Here is an 11,385-nt window from a genome sequence, read left to right on the forward strand (position 1 = left end):
CAGAAGCATCTACCTGTGATGCAATTCGATGATCTCTTCGGTGAGGGCAGCCAATGTTTTCACAAAGGAAAGATTATTTTAAGCAGGGTGTTTACGAGGAAACTCAAAGTACTAGAAGCCCCTCAACAACAAAGCCCTCCGGTAGACAGCACCTGTCTAACCCCCTAACTTGTGTCCACAGGTAATCACAGATAACTATCACTTCTCAAATTTAGTTCAACCCAAACTGCTAGGCAGCTGGTCAGAAACCAAACAGACAAACCAATGAGCTAGTAGCAAAGCGTGACACTCCTGAAATCTAATTTGTGTATACACACACCCATCCTCCCTAGGTTCTGTTAGGCCTCTTTGCAAGGCAACCTAATCTGGGATGCCGATAAGAATCAATGATAGCCACTTCCTTCTCTGTTAGCTAAGATAATTTTATTTATACACTAAACACGTATATATTTTAAAAACTTCTTCTGGTTGACATGGTGTATGCTGACTGAGCAGTAAAACTTGACCATTATATGCTGAATGAAACGGTTATGTGATAGACTAGCTTTGATATGCCCGACTTCATAGCAGCAACAAAAATTCAAGCACAAACCCTTCAAGTTCATTGCAGTTAAAATGAATAATGGTCATTTACAGTGTTAATAATTAATGCTATTAAAAAATAAATCACAGAGTAGTTTATTTGACCCCTGAATTTCAAATTCTTTTTTACAAAACTGGTGTAACAGCAGCCAGCTACAACCTCAATTTTGATATGAAGCAAATAAAATATTCCATATGAAGACACTTTGTGAGCTATCATAGAAAAATGTACATCATCACGCAGATCCTTCTAAAGGCTTCAATTTCCAACCTCGACTTGCATTCACAATCTGCTAGATAGCTCTACTTTTTGTTCATGAATTCCAATGCTCCAAACTTCTGAGAGAAGACTCCAACCCATGCTGGATAAAAAATTCATGCTTTCCCCTGGAAAGCAAGTCTTTCTACCTTTTCCAACTTTATCTTTTGAAAATTCTTCTAACTGGAACCTCTTGCTCTGGGCAAGCAGGTCAAAACTGGTACACTGGTCTTCTCACAGTTTTTTTTAGGCTCGGTGCCTGTGATCTCAGGACTTTCTTCCGATCTCAGATGATCAGCTCCCAGGGCCCTCACCCCTGGCCTGCTCTGGCCACAATCTTACCCCATCGCGAAGAATATCTGCCCTGTGGACTCAAGAGAGCTCACCCAGATCTCTCCCTGTATCACGCGATCAGTGTGGTTTACAATTCACTATGCATACGTGTTCAGGCACGTTCTTTAAAAGACATAAATTCTCAATTGCAGATCATTCATTTTTTATGGAATTATAGACTTCGCTTAATAGCATTTTAGTACATGTAGGAATACAGCGCAACAGAAAACTGCCAAACAACTGCAAATATTTGCAATGTTATTACTTGCCCAGCTTTCCTCATGGACATTCAAGTTTCAAGTTTAATGACTTAACTCCTGGTAGTATGATAAACACTGGACAATACAATCTCAAGTAGATAAAGAAATATACAGTTATCCTAAAGAAGAAAACACAATTCTAACATAAACTGATATAGAATTTCCTTGGACTTCTGTTCACCTGTAAAATAACATACCCCAGTGCTTTCTGGTCAGAGCTTTTTTTTTCTATTTTTAAGTAATTTTAATCCCCCAATTCTGAATTCAGTTTAAACAAAATGACAAAAGGAGAGGGGACTTATTAAATAGTTTTGAAACCTCAAATTTATTTCAACTTCTATCAACTTCATTAATTGATCTACAAAAGGGTCACCCCATATTTAAATTAGGTCAGTTTCTAAAACATTTTTAAAATATTAGTGCTTACAGAGAGGTAAATGATATATAGGTGGAAGACTGATGCTTACACACCTAACACTACATAGAATACTGTGTTATTTTTAAAGGTATAAAATTCTACAGGCATATTTCCTGATGATAACTGAATGTTCTGAAAGTCTCATATCTAATAAAACATCACAATTCACAGTAGGCTTCAGTTACATAATAATGTATAATGAAGTCCAGAAGGCCACCACTTATGTTAATATTTCAGTCAAAAATCCTGTATTTCATATCTAAAGCATCACTCTAAATGAATGAATTAATGACTTTTTCTCTCATAATTAAAATTAAATAATGTTCATAACCAACAGTCAAAAAATTCAGCTATGTAGCTCCTGAATTTCATCAGCTGTGCTATATGTTTTGCTAAGTATAAGTATTCAAGTATCTTTGACTGTATCTTTAAAATTTCTAATATATCTAAACATTTTCAAAGAAAAGGGCTATATTAATATGAAGGGGAAAAGTAAAAATAAACAGTAATAAAGTTGTAAAATTTTCCAAACCCTGGTTGCAAGATCCCACTTAACTTGGTGATAAATATCTTTTAGGCAAATAAATATGCTATGCTTCATAATGGCTCTGGAAGAACTAAGTTTCAAGACTTCTATATTCGCTGGTATAGTCCTGACTTCCTATGTAGAAAAAGTAAATACCCCAGGCCTTCCTAAATACTCTACCAAATAACTTAACCACCACCTGTATTTTCTATTTTCACTACTCATAGAATGATCCATGACTTTATTAACTGGCTAGAGATTAAAATTCCATAAACAAACACTTCCAAAGATGACAGAAAATTCAGCATCCTCTATTGTTCAAAACCACCTACAGAATATGTTTAAGAAAAAGGAGCAATCATTCTTTTATAGAAAAAAATGGACAGGAAAAAAATCAGAACCAGCTCCCGAAAGCTGGCTTTTCACATTAGGGAAATTTTTTCATCTGTTCACCAGAAATACTCAGAAGAGAAAAGTGACTCATTTGTATAAAGTTTCTAAGGCCACTTGTGTTAAGCAACAAATTGTCCCTGACTTCTCTAAAATCATCCTGACCAGAAACAGTGAAAATCAAAACTTTTGGTGACTAAATCAGGTCTGACCAATCTCAGTATGCTAGTGTAGGGAAACACTCCTTAGCATTATATTTGTGACAATTCATTTCTCATGGCACCATGTCAAGATGTCATAAACAGTGATTTATTATTTCTCTGGAGTATCAAAAAGCTGCTGACCTAGGAGAGTTTGACAAAGGCCTTGTTTACAAAGGAAGACTTCTAAAGGAAAAAAAAAAAACAAAACTCAACATGAAAACACTGGAGGATGGCACCACTTTTATAATATATGAAAGTCTTTCCTTTCATGGTCTTGTTTCAACACATAATAAGCCCTTAAAATGAAATGTCAAAATAGTACAGGAATATAAAGGGTACCACAATGATCTCTGAGAAAAGCATGAGATGTGCTTTTATGTTATCTTAAACTTCATCAAAGAAAAAAGTTTTAAATAATTATTTCTTTGCCAAAGTGTTCCTTTCTAGTTATAGCGCCAGAAATATTTTAAACAGAATCCAAACATTAACAGTATAACAGAGGCAAAGGCATTTTTGTTTTTGGGGGGTTTTTTTGGTCAGTTCCAAGCCTCAGGTGTTGGTCAAAGCACTTTTTAAGAAACTTGACGAGAAATGCTCAAAAACCACTTAAAAAAAACGAACAGAAGAAAAGATCTAAGGCTGCTTTGAACACACTCTGGTGGTGAATATTTTCTGTGAAACCCCACAGAGCAGCTAGTCCCTGAATTGGGATGTAACTGATGTCACTCAGGAGAAAAAAGCTTCATGGAAGGAGGCACCCTCTCACCTCTGCCAATTTTTAAGGGTTCAGATACCCCAAACTCCTCTGATTTATTTTACAATGTTATTCACCTGACTTTTCTCTTTAATGCCCCTAACAAGGTAGAGGAGAGGCTGTATACAGGTTTGCTTTTCTACTTCAAGTCACATCCATAAATATCTTATGTACCTAATGGTATCTCCAAATCTCTTCCCACCAGCAAACATTCAAGTTGTTAGGGAGCTTTAATAATAATAAAAAAAAATGTCTAGAAGAATAAAAGGACAATTAGATTCCTAAAAGAGAAAAGTGTGTTTTATTTGCATAACAATTCACCAACTTGGATTCAAACCTGCCACACCTCTTAACAATTCACCAGGAAGCTAGAGGTAAGCTAGAAGCCTAGCACATCTATCATAGGCAAACAAGCCCGAAGCAGTGGTCTTGCAAATAAAATAATACTGAAACATTTGAATGTGCCAAGTATATACACACAACCAACGCTGGGCATGGCTTTTGTTTCAGTACAGTTCTCAGAGGTTTCTGAGTCTTACTTAACACGCTTAGACAGAATTTTTCTTCCATTCAGTAATGAAAACAACAATCTTTCTGTGCCTATAAGCAGTCTCTTCCAACAAGCATGGCACATCCAGGTGTAAATTAAAAAGTCCTTTGAAATGGAAGTTGAAATTTTAACTCTGCTACTGATGCTACAGAGACGTTAAAAATAACCACTCAGTGCAGTAGACAAATGTGTATCCTTGATGTCTTCCTTATGCTCTAACATCACACACAGTTAGGAACACAGTCTGCATAATAACCAGGAGATTAAGGATAGCACCTCTCAATAATATACTGACCCAGGTCGCTTTACTTTTTCAAATGCACCAAGCTCCATTAGGTTGAGAACGGAAAGAAGAAAAAGGAAGGGGGGGGGGGGGGTGGACCTTGCAAAACTCTCCCAAAAGTTATATAAACAAAGGAGGGGAGAAGCCCAGTATGGGCTTTGCACCCGTGTGCTACTAAAATTACATAACACCCGCTGCAGACATTAAAGAAGGAATGGATTCTGCACAACACCCCCATCCCCCTCGACTCCCATGCCTGCCTTCTGCTCTTCAAAAACCCAAACGCCTGGCAGGACCAAGCGGACGACTTTGAATATTTAATTTCTGGAGTAAATCCGGCGAAAGCTGGAGGCACGTTTAGGCCTGAAGTTTGAATGTGCAACAGCCCCAGGGCAGAGCGACTCCACTCTCCGGACCCGAAGGAGAAAGAACTGACAAGGGACAGCAGCCAGCAAGGCCTTCTTCCCCTCGCGGTGCCTCCCGCTGGAAAGTTTTCCACGCGATCGATCGGAGGGCCGGGAGCCGGCTTCTCCCGCCCGCCTGACTTTGCAAGAAAGCCTGACCGGGAGACCGGAGGGGGCCGGGAGGGAAAGAACTGGAAAGCTCCGCACCCGGCGGGCGGCGGCGGCTCAGGCTCCTTACCTGGGGGACACGGAACAAAAAGAGGCGCGGGGCTCGCCTAGCCTGCTGTGGCGGCCCTGCCGGCGGCCGGAGCGGGTCTCCCCGCCCAAGCCCTAGGCCGGCGCTGGAGCCCGCGGCCCGGCCCCCGCAGCCGCTGCCGCTTCCTCCCTCGCGCGCGTCATGTCACGGCGATCAAACATGTCTGTGTGCGCTTCGCTGCTGTGACTTCCTGATTCTCCGCTGCTCGCGCGCGCACACTCACAGCCACACGCACACGCCACCCCCACCACTCCTCCACCACCAAACCTCGCCTTGTCCTCCCGCGGCTCCCGGGCAGGGCACGAGCAGGAGCAGCTGCCCGCGCCGCTGCTCGCGACGCACCGGCCCCAGCGCGCACAACACACACTCACACTCACGCGCAGACACACTCGCTCCGGCCCCGAGGGCGCCGAGACGCGAGCTGCGGGAGCTCGCCGCCCCCTCCCACCCTCCCTCCTTCCTTAGTCTCCCTGCCAAACTTTTTTTTTCCTGCCTGATCCACGTCCAACTTCCCTCCACCCGCCACCCCCACCACCCCCCCTACCAGCAGTCCGGCCAGCCCCGGGCTCACCAGGATCGGCTGCAAACTGCAACCAGGATAAAAATAATAATGCAATCCAGGCGGTGGAGGCGGAGGCGAGTGCGCAGACACTGGCGGGAGGCAATTTCCCCGCGTGTGCCGGAAACCGGTCCAAGTGTCGGGACCCAGGAGCGGTTGTCCCCCTGGAGCCCGCACTGCTGCGCCCCGCCCCGCGCGGTGCAACTGCGCCCAGGCTGCGAGGCCTGGTGTAGGGCACCCAGGGCGCCCCACTTGGTGTGCGCCCGCAGACAGAGGGTGACTACGGGCTGGCGCGCCGGACTGGTTATTTGGGGAAGTGCATCGCGACACCTTTGCAGATGGCATGGCCGTGTTTTGCAACGCAACCGGGAGGAGGGAACACGGCGAGATGGAGGGGGAAGCAGAGGAGGGACTAAGCCAGGTTGGGATGGGAATAAAGCAAACTCGAAAGCAGGGAACAAGAAGGAAGCGGTGCGTGTCATCTCTGGGGGCAGGCTCCCTCCCGGTCTCCCCGCCTCCTGCCCTCACCAGCCTCCCCATTCGCCCCCCACCCCCTACCCCGCGCCAGCCCTTCCCTTCTACAGCGAACGCCACAGCACAGTGTGTGCGCGGGTCCTGTTTGTGACAGTCAGGCAGAGAGGATTATCCGGATCATGGCCTCCCCGGCCCGCAGCCACCGTGACTCTCCCGGGCCCGGGTGCTCCCCTAGCATCCGGATGATCGCCGGCGACCCACGCCCGAGGTTCCGGCAGCCCAAGCTAGGGAAAGATGCAGAGCAAAAGAAAACAAACCCGAGAAGGCGGAGGGCAGGATAACAGCCCAATGAGCACCTCCGACCTCCTTCTTCAGGACCTCCTCCCTCCTTTCCTCCCTCCCAGCAGTGTGGCCGGGGCTGGACACCCCGAACTTCAACACCCGAGCCCGCGCGGCCACCAGGTACCAGGGGCAGGGTCGTCCGCAGTGCCCCGGGTGCAGACCCCCGGCAGCCCCTTTGCCTAAAGGCCTGCCTACGGGGTCAGCTTACCCATCCCTGCTCGCAAAGTGGAGGGGATGCCTCCGATCCCGCACGCAGCGGCCCCGCGGCGGTGGCTGCCACCGCCTCGGCGAGCCAGCTCCGGCTTCTCCCACCGCGACCAGCTCTTGTCTCCGCACCCGGAGCCCTTTAAACAAGTCCTGGGGAAGCTGGTGGCAGCCGCTTTCGTTGGCGCCCAGCCGTCAGCCCGGGCTCCTCGCCCTCTCCTCCCGCTCCCCTTCCAACTCTTCCCGGGAGGACTGCTCTAATAGAACCGTAGCGTTTCCATACTCTTCCCGGTCCTCCTGCCACCTCCTCCCCCCAACCCGTTTTTAAGGGAATGAGGGGATTGCAACCTTGCCGAGTGCGTGTGTGTGTGTGTGTGTGTGTGTGTGTGTGTGTGTGTGTGTGTGTGTTGCAACCTTCGTTGGCAGCGCATCACTGATTGCCTACCTAGGGTCAAGGCTGTGGTTTGTTGGGATTTTCCTCCCCTTGCCTCCTCGAAGTAGTAATTATTACTATTATTATTAGAACAGCAAGCTTCGGATGAAACTTTCGCGTTTCTTCCACTGCCGCCCAGGAGCTGTCGTTAAGAGCATTCCACCTGAGGCCCGCGGGGTAGGAGGCGGGCTTTTTTTGTTGTTGTTGCTGCTGCGGTTGGCCCGCCTGTTTGTTTTGGTCTCCGTGCATGCACAATAAATAATAATTAGGTTAATAATGAATAATCCCCGGCGAAGGCGGCGCGGTGCCGGAGGGGTTTGTGCGGCGGCTGCAGCCCGGAGGCCGGAGGGAGGGGAAAGAGGAGAAAGGAGTTGTAAGTTATATTTACCTTGCTCGCGAGGAGTGTGCTGGCTGAATCTCTTCCCTCTCTGAGTCACCCAGAGTACAGAAACAGAGGGAGAGAGGACTAGATTATGAATATGACTTCATTGATGACAGCCATCCCCTCCTCTTCCTAAACTCCGGCTCCGCCCCGCGTCCCACCCTCACCGCCTCCGCGGGCGCCGGAAGACGCGCCGCAGTTGGTCCAGCGAGCCGCTCCTCCCTGCCCGCCCGGGCGCGGGTTGGCGGGAAGCGCCTGTCACTCGCCCCGCTCGGCGACTCCCGGAGCTCTGGGAGGGAGGAGGGGGCGGTGTGCAAGAATGTGGATCGAGACAGCTCTACAGTATGCGTGGATCTGTGTGTGTCTGCAAGGCGCCGGCTCCCTGGCCGTGTTTGTGCCTGGAGCAGAAAAACTACGCAGGACGCTGAAAGCCCCAAGCCCTGATGGAGGGAGTTGGGCGCCCGTTATCCTTCCCCGGCAGTCTTCCGGGGCCCCTGCCGGCCTCCTCACGGGAGGCTGGGAAGCGGAGGAGGCTAAGTGAAAGGGAGGGCAGCCGTAGTAATAGCGCGTAGTAGTTTAGGGGTATGGGAAGAAGGTGCTGGAATTTCACTGTGCCTCTGCCTGCCAGAGCGAGCCTGCAGAGGTAAAGGGAGGGGACGGGGGGAAGGCTCCAAGTGGCACCCAAGCTGTTTGTAGCACAGTGTTGACCATGAAAAAAAAAAAAAACAGGCATCGACGTGCTGCCCGAAACTTTTTCTCCCCCACCCCGCCCCCCACCCAAGGCTGTAATTATAAATCTGTTTCTTTTCTCCCCCGTAAAAAGGAAGGAGGGCACAAAGAACATTCCTGCCAAATCTGTCTCTCTTCTAAAGGACTGCAAGCTTCCAAATGCCAATGAGGGAAAAACAGCTGAGAGGCTGAACGCTTTATAAATAAACAAACCTGCCCTAACCCCTGTGTTGACTCTGTGGACCAGACACAGCACTTTAACCTTCCCTCACCTATCGTCTTCCCGTAAGATATATACCTAAAAAAAAAGAGAAAACAACCTCGTGGGGGCGGGCGGGAGATAGGGGGTAGTTAAAGCATGGGATCTGCTTTTGATTTAAGGTAGATAATAAATCTTATTCTCTCCCGTCCGTAGTCTCTTCGCCCCCAGCCCACATTTAAGACCAGTTACGGTTGCAGACAGCAAACTGCTGGCGCTTGGTGGGTTTGAGACCTCTCCTTCCCATTTTCCTTGAAATACAGTACTTTGGCTGGATGAATAGGTCAGCGTTTGCTGAGAGAATTTTATTTTGTTTTATGAAGTGTGAAAGAATGTTAGGAGATTTTAAATCAGGGGCCTATTATTTTAGACTTGGATGAATGTAGGTGCTTGACTCAACATTAAAACTGTTCCTATATGGTAGTGTTATTAAAAGTATGACATAGCCCTTATTTTGTAATGTAACGGTTTAGTCATGCAAAGTGCACTGTGACTATTTGGTTCAAGATTTCTCCCCCCTAGAGTAAAATCCTATTTTAACACCATTTTACTGTTGCAAAATTGGCTCTATTTGGGCAACTGGGTCTGAAATACAGTTCTAGGGCGCTTAAAATTGTGCAGTGGATAAGTTGAAGGCATGAAGCTGTGGAACAGACACTGCTGCAGCCTGCTGCATGGGATCATTAAATGGCAAGAATTGTTTATGCTGCTGATCCATTGCTGGTGGAGGAAGAATCCTCAAGGGCACCATTTTCAGGTGGCTGGGAGTGTCAAGGATCACATACCCTGTAGTTTTCTAAGGCTTTGCTACTTGCTTGTTAACCTGAGCTTCATAATTTTCTATCTATCCCAAAGTGAAACTCAAGACAACAAAAGATAACACATATAAAAGAAGTAGAATATATTATGCCCTGAAGAATCTATTGTAAGAACTTGTTTTTCTGCCTGAGGTTATGCCAGTATAACTATTAACTAGGTGAGAAATCTTAAACAAAACTAGCAATGTAGTAAAAGTAGAACTTCCAATTGCCTAATAAATTTCAGCTAATAATATAGCCAGATAACCTAGTTGTCTATAAAAGGGCTTTAACCCAATGGTGATGCTTAATACATTAGGTAATATAAGGTTTTAATTTGGGCTGGAAGCAAGGGCGGTGATCCATTTCCCTGGCATGCCAACCTTATATGCCAATTTTTAGAAATTGATGACCTCATCTTAATTCCCTTGTGAGTAAGTGCCCTTTATCCCTTTTAAGAATTTTCACCTGCTCTCCCAAATTTCAAAGAGAGAACAATCATCTTAGTGAGATACTAGCGGAAGAGACTGGTCATTCATTCCTTCTGGTGTTTTATCAGATGGAAAGTAAAGAAGAAAACAACACTCCTTTTGTTACATGTGTATATTCTTCAGTTCATGTAAAATTTTGATGCTGTACTTGGAGGGATTGGTATCTATGCATTATATGCACAATGATGGGGATGGAAAAATATAATCTGTCACTGGGAGCAGAGATTAAATATAGATATTGCATCTCCCTTTCCCTTCACATTGTTAAGAAAGCCCCACCTTCTCCCTTCAAGTCTTTACTCTGAAGAATTGTCTTGTTTGTAGCTTGCACTGCAGCAAGTAGGAATTTTATAAAATAAGGCCTACACTCAGGAGAAATGAAAAGGCAGCACCTTTCACTCAGCATGAAAAGAAGATTGTAGAACATATAGCGTGAATTTCATCTCCAAAGGAAGGCAAAATTTAACAACTGATATTAAGGAGGAAAATGATGGGATTATTTTGTTTTGCAGAAAATCACATAAAAGCAAATAGGGTTGGTGGCTAGAAGGACTCCAGGAGGCTGTACAGGATGCTAGGTTCACACAAAGCTTTTCCTTTTGGACTTTGATGAGTCATAATGTCTTCTCTGAACTTGCTTTTCTCTTTCTAGTTTGACATCAAGGAAGAGATGTCATTTTTTTCATGTCTGTATGGCTACTTTCACTTGTTATATAAGTCGGCCATGGTTGACATCCTGCATAGAGTAGACACTGGGTTTGAAAATTGACATCTAGCTACAACATCCTCTCTCTCTATATATATATGCACAAAGTCAGGAAGCTTCAAGTTTCATCCAGCAAACTATTCATGCTGGGTGAAATGTAGTCTAGCTTCAAACAGGAGCAAGTAAGACCATTTAGGGAATGAGGACTTCATCTACAGTAATGGAAACTAAACTTTGACAAAGTGAATCAGACGACATTTAATTTAGTGAAGAGTTCAGAATTAGCAAGTGGATTTACTATGGAAATAAACACTTCTCTCCTTTTTTCTAATCAACAGTCAATAAATTTAGATTCTCCACAGCCAGTCCTCCAAAATACCACCCCACTTCTCTTTGTGATCATACCATCCTCTAGTTTAAAAGCCTCTGTCTATTCCCAATCCATTCTGTGATGAATTTCAGACCTCTTAGCATGTCAGCCACAGCTGTGCAAGGACAGATCTCTACTAGCTTTCTTGACCTCCTGAAAATATGTGAGCTCAGGAAGCCTGGTTGACCTCCTGGCAACTAAGGGGCCAGACTGGATATATTAGTTCACTCTCAATGAAATGCAGGTTCCCCAAGCACATCCTCCAAAGCTCAGCTACAGCCCAGATACCTTCCAAGGGCCCTCCTTGCCCTCTCTGCCCTCCCCAGGCAAAAGAAACCGCTTGTCCTCTTCTGCTCCCATAGCAACCGGTCTGTACCATGATAGCACTTATCACTTTGATGCAATTATTTGTTTGGTATCC

At 45.8% G+C, this 11,385-nt stretch overlaps 1 protein-coding gene across 6 annotated transcripts in view; it reads right to left on the reverse strand.

Moving 5' to 3' along the window:
* SMARCA2 (SWI/SNF related BAF chromatin remodeling complex subunit ATPase 2) overlaps positions 1–7,771 on the reverse strand; it is a 179,782-nt gene extending 172,011 nt beyond the window's left edge. For 3 of the 6 annotated variants that reach the window (XM_070794598.1, XM_019966019.2, XM_019966024.2), the window contains exon 1: positions 7,619–7,771. The gene's annotated coding sequence lies outside the window, so the exon portion shown is untranslated. Of the gene's footprint in view, positions 1–5,200; positions 5,451–5,789; positions 6,222–6,801; positions 6,825–7,618 lie in introns of those variants that run through there. The other 3 variants (XM_070794597.1, XM_019966022.2, XM_019966020.2) reach the window with 3 other exon arrangements.
* Between the last annotated feature and the right edge of the window lie 3,614 nt (positions 7,772–11,385).

The sequence above is a fragment of the Bos indicus genome, chromosome 8 (genome assembly GCF_029378745.1).
Source record: "Bos indicus isolate NIAB-ARS_2022 breed Sahiwal x Tharparkar chromosome 8, NIAB-ARS_B.indTharparkar_mat_pri_1.0, whole genome shotgun sequence".
Classification (NCBI taxonomy): Eukaryota; Metazoa; Chordata; class Mammalia; order Artiodactyla; family Bovidae; genus Bos; species Bos indicus.